The sequence below is a fragment of the Canis lupus genome, chromosome 13, assembly GCF_048164855.1.
Source record: "Canis lupus baileyi chromosome 13, mCanLup2.hap1, whole genome shotgun sequence".
NCBI lineage: Eukaryota > Metazoa > Chordata > Mammalia > Carnivora > Canidae > Canis > Canis lupus.
This window is the reverse complement of record NC_132850.1, coordinates 7,076,412-7,082,179: the sequence shown is the minus strand read 5'-3', so window position 1 is coordinate 7,082,179 and position 5,768 is coordinate 7,076,412.

The following is a 5,768-nucleotide window of genomic DNA, read 5'->3' as shown; positions in this document are numbered from 1 at the left end:
CCCTCCCCACTGTCCAGGAGCAGAACAGGAGGGGCACAGGGTGGGGAGGAGGCCCCGTGGGAATTCCGGGGCTGGGGAGGAAGGCTTGTCCCTGCTCTTCCTGAGACAGCCCCTCTGGGAGTTCAAGATTTCCAGCTCTTGGGTCTGGGGGTCCCAGGCAGGACAGCAAGTGCCTGCGACCTCTTGTCTCAAAGATCTTCCCACCTTTGGGAGTGGGGCCCCGGGGAGGGGGTGCGGGCCGGAGGAGGTCTCTGGCAGCAGAGCAGGGGGCACCCCTGCAGGTTGAGGTGCCTAGCGGCTCCCCCACGTGGGATGGAACCAGGGCTGAGCCCTGCAGACCCCCCCTCTGCTCCACCTCTCTTGGCGTCCCCTCCCCTCTCTCCCTATCCCCAGGAAGCCAGGGAGGAGCAGATGGGAACTGTAGGTGGCTCATTAGGGTTACAGATGGGGAGCTGGGGGGGTGGGAGGGAGGGGGGGGTGGGAGGGAGGGAGGGGGTTGCAGGCACAGTGTTCTTGGCCAGGTCCCTAGCAGACCCCAGGCCTGACTGACCCCTGTGTCCCCCCATTCCCTTGTTTCAGTCCCTCCCAGCTCCCAGGAGGGGCTCAGGCAGCTGCCACTGGAGGTGACATGGATGTGAGGGTGGGCGCTGAGGAGCTGCAGGCATCCTGGCAGAGGCGGAGCTGGGTGGGGGTGCCCCCCTCGCTCCTGCTGTCCCTGCACCTGTCCAGGCTTCCCAGCATTGGGTGCTGGAGGCGCCCCCAGATCCCAGAGGACGGGGGGCTAAGGGCCATCTTCCGTCAGTGAGTGTTCTGGGGAGAGAGCAGGGGGTGAGCTGAGACTACTAGCCCTGAGTTGCTGGGGGTGTGGGGCGGGCGGCTGCAGAGATGCGGAAGGTGCAGGGGTGGGTCCTGGGCCCGACTGCCCGCCAGCCACCCGGGAAGCGGTGGCGCAGGTGGGTGGTGGCGAGGAGGCCGGGCCAGGACCAGGAAGCCGAGCAAGGCCGTCCGTCCGGTCTGCTGCTGATTCCTGCAGCCCCTGAGTCTCTCTCTCTCTCAGCCTTAATTTCACCACCTGGTAAATAATAGCACTAATAATAATAATAATGGCTCCCATCCACCGACACATTTACACGGGACCTATAGGCTTGGAGGGTGGGGGGAGCACCTCGGCCTCGGTAATAAATACACCGAGGAGCAAGAGCTCAGACCCAGGAGCGGTCAGCTCTTTCCCGCATCTTCCAGGAGGCTCTGGAGTTGGTGACGGGGAGGGGGGTGGGTTTAAGGTAGATTTAGCCAATAGAAATGCAGCATGCCTGCTGACATTTGAAAACAAAACACATTTCTTTTTTTTTTTTTTTTTTAAAGATTTTATTTATTTATTCATGATAGTCACAGAGAGAGAGAGAGAGGCAGAGACACAGGCAGAGGGAGAAGCAGGCTCCATGCACCGGGAGCCTGATGTGGGATTCGATCCCGGGTCTCCAGGATCGCGCCCTAGGCCAAAGGCAGGCGCCAAACCACTGCGCCACCCAGGGATCCCACAAAACACATTTCTAAGCGTAAGTATATTCCACGCAATATCCGGAACAAACCTATATTAAAAAATTATTTGTCGTTTACCTGGCAACCCCGGTCACACACCAAATAGTGTCTTCTCTTCATGCACTTCCCAGGCAATGAGAGTCTTGGTGGGGGAGAGGAGAGGTATGTGTGGGTCATGCCCAAGTTTGGGATCTGTTTCCTCATCTGTGAAATGGGGAAGGAGGACCCCTTCCTCCTTCCTCCTAAGGGCGATAGGAGCTTCCAGTCCCCACCGTGTCCCAAGTGTGGGTGGCTTTGAAGAATCCAGAGAGCTTGGCCGAGGTGAGGCCTCATCTGGTTTGTAGTGGATGCCAGCCTGTTCCCCGCCCCCTCACCATCCCCCTGGCACCCACCAGGGAGCCTCCCCGCCCACCTCCATCTGCAGCTCCACAGAGGCGGTGAGGAGAGGGCCGTGACTACAATGGGGCTCAGCAGTGCTTCCCAGGAAACCCGCGGTCCCAGCCCTTGGGGACGTGCCCTGGCCAGTGATGGGTCTGAAGGGCTTGCGTCTACACCATGGTGCCGCCAGCTGTCTAGCCGGCCTCCTAGAGTCTCAGTGTCCTCCTCTGTGGTGGGGGGAGGAAGGATCCCCATCTCACGGGTCATCGGGAGAGTGCAAAGAAAGGGCCGAGTGTGGACACTCAGGACAGGCTGGCTCGGCACCGCCCCTGGCCGTATCTTGTTGCCAGGGTCGCACATCAGGTCACAGCCCCGGCAAGCTCACTTAAGAAGACCTGGCCACATGTCCACAAGAGCCAAACTATGGAAAGAGCCCAGACGTCCATGGACAGATGAATGGATGAAGGTGTCACACACACACACACATACACACACACACACAATGGAACACTACTCAGTCATCAAAAAAAAAATGAAATCTTGCCCTTTGCAATGACGTGGATGGAACTGGAGGGTATTATGCTCAACAAAATAAATGAGGAAAAGACAACTATCATATGATCTCACTCATATGAGGAATTTAGGAAGCAACACAGGATCACAGGGGAAGAGAAGAAAAAATAAGACAAGATGAAGTCAGAGAGAGGGAAGCAAACCATTAGAGACTCTTTTTTAATTTTTTTTTATTTTTTAAATTTTTAAAAAGATTTTATTTATTTATTCATAGACACAGAGAGAGAGGGGCAGAGACACAGGCAGAGGGAGAAGCAGGCCCCATGCAGGGAGCCCGATGTGGGACTTGATCCTGGGTCTCCAGGATCACACCCCAGGCTGCAGGCGGCGCCAAACTGCTGCGCCACCGGGGTGTCCCACTAGAGACTCTTGATTACAGGAAACAGACTGAGGGTCACCAAAGGGAGGGGGGTGGGGGAATGGGTAACCGGGTGACAGACACAGAGGAGGGCCTGGGAGGTAATGAGCCCCAGGTGTCACACAAGCCCGATGAATCAGTGACCTCTACCTTCTGAAACTATAATGAAATAATATATTATATGTTAATTAATAGAATTTAAATAAAAAATAAAAATAAAAATTTAAAAAAGGAGAGATTCTACTAAAAAAAAAAAAAAAAAGAAAGGAAGAAGAAGACCCGAGCACCACCACCATCATTGTCATCTGCCGTAGGGGGATGATCGGGGGGATAATCGTGGTTCCCAGGGGTCTGGGCTGAGCCTCGCTGGCTGGCCTAAGTGATAGGGACGCTCGGACACGCTGCCACGGCCCCTTGGCACAGGGGCTCCTACACACAGACACCTTCCCCCCTCCCCCCGACTCACGCTTAGCACCCACGCCCATGCGGCTCGGGGGCTCCTGGGATTCATCTCCTCTCTGCTGCTTGCCCGAGGTTCACCCCTTTCTCTGAACACCACGCAGCCTGCCCCCCTCTGCACACAGACCCCACTCGTCTGTGAGCTCTGGTTCCCACAGACCGAGTTACAGGCCTACGCGGTCGCCCAGATCCGTTTCCAAATTCGTTTATGCCAGTGGCACCTGCTCTTGAAGTCGTGCAGTCTAATTAAATAATAAGTGAACCGACATATTGTGACCACACAAAAAGTTGTTTCTGTAAAACCTAAACTGAAAGTCTTCAAAAAAGACTCTGGTGAATTGCTAAAAAAAAAAAAAAAAAAAAAATTGCTGTCAAATTAGGCGTGTGGATAAGCAACCGTAAGATAAGATTGGAAACAAAATTGTAAAAATCGAGAGGATTCAGCCCTCACATCACTTTACAAGTGTCTTTGACGCTCGTGCTCCACTTTAGAGAGATTGAAATCAGAGATTGAGGATGATGTGTTGTGGGCTTAGTGGACCCAACGAAGACGACACGGTTGCCAACAGCAGACCCACAGGCGACGGAAGACTTTGGTCCTGTACGAAAGAAAATGAAAAAAGAAAAAAAGAAAAGAAAAAGAAAGAAAATGAAAAAGGCAAAAAACTTTTCAGCTATATGAAATAAAATGTTGGAGTTTTAAAGGTGTGTATTTTTTTTTAATGATTTCCTCCAGAATCAGTTAAAAAAAATTTTTTTTTTATTAACCCCTACCCCGAGCTGATGGTACTAGTTGACCCAGAAGGCTTTTCCTATATAAACGGACGTGTCTGGACACACTCCCTGCCATACACCCTTTTTAAGGAGATCCACGTGCACGCACACACCAACCCCCGTGTCCACACGCATCCTTGCACACACACAGGTACCCAAAGATGCACACCCTCACCCAGACAGTATACTTGCACACAGACACATGTGTACGCATGCTCTCGCACCCCGAGGCTCCAGTGGGCACCCGGATGCTTGCACAGAGGTGCTCACGGGCTCCCCTCTGGTTGGGAGCTCACACACGCCCCTGAGCAGATGCAAACCGAACCTTTTCTTTTCTTTCTTTTGCAAGAACAGTCAAGGCAATAAGCAGAGGTTGGTTTTTAATCAGGAATTCACACTTCAGAGTTCTTCTCCCCTTGGCCTGGCGGGAGGTTGGGGAGAACGGCGGTAGAGGGAGGAGGGAGAGGGACCTAGTGGGAGGAGGCAGGCCTCCGGGGGGCATCCGAGCGGGGCGACATGTGGCCCTGCAGGTGAGCTGGGCTCCTGCTGCAGGATCCAGCACGCCCTGTTCTGCTTTTATGTAAAATGTAGCCGGAACTGCCTGAGGGGGTGGCTGTCAGCAGAGCTCGAGGGGGGAGGTGGAGGCAGCGGCTCCCAGAGAAGAAGGGGATGGCGGGCCGGGATGGCCGGTTTAGTGCAGGTGGTGGCCAGGTGTGAGGACATCCATTGGCACCCGGGGGGAGGGTGGCGGGGTTCTCTGGTCCGGGCTCAGGGGTACCGCCTCACACCTCCTGCATCCCTGGGAGTCAGCCAAGGAATCTGCATGTTCACAGTTCCCGGGGGGTGATTCCGACAAGCAGCAAGGTTTGGAAGCCCCGCCACCCCAGAGAGACTTGCTGCCTCCTGGTACCTTCAGGACCCTGCGTGATCTCGGCCGGGGGTGGGGACCTTGCTAAGCCAGGGTAGAGAGTCCCCGAACTCTGGGAGATGGAAGGCAGCTCATGCCTGGGCTCTCTGCTTTGGTAAGAGGGGGACACAGAGAACCAGAGGGGGAGGGACTCGCCCAAGGCCGTTCAAGGGGTCAGTGGGTTGGTGGCATTTGACCCCGGGCCGTCTGGTCCCAAAGCTCACTTAGTGCACCAGTCCGCATAGGCCAGGCTACGGGCACTTACATGCTCCGGCCCCGGGAGAGGCCACCCCTCCACGGAAGTGGCCGGAACCAGTTCCACGGTGACAAAGCGCGATCCTCCCACGGGCCACGCAGAGCGGAGAGTAGGAAAAGCTCAGTGAAGAGCTCCGATCGCCTGTCCAGCGGCCGTGACATGGGGCCCAGGAGCTCTGCTGTGTCCCCGGAAGGGGGCCAGCCTGGGACAGTCCTCCTCCGCCGTCTGGACCCCGGAGCCAGCTTCCCGCCCCTCCCGGTCCCCTTGCAGGCCCAGCGGCTCCTCCTCTTCACGTTCCCCACCCGGCGGGGGTTTGAAGCGCCCAGTCTCTCACCCCCGCGCTGGGTGATCCTGCGTCTGTCCTTCCTCAGCCACGGGGCTCAGTTTGTCCATCTGTACACTGGGACTCCGCCTCTGAAACTTGGCCCCTGCTGCCTCTCGTGGGAAGTGTTTCTGGAGGCCTCTGTGTGTTGAGACAACAGACCTGGGGGAACAGACTTTATTTTTCCTCCTTTCCCATC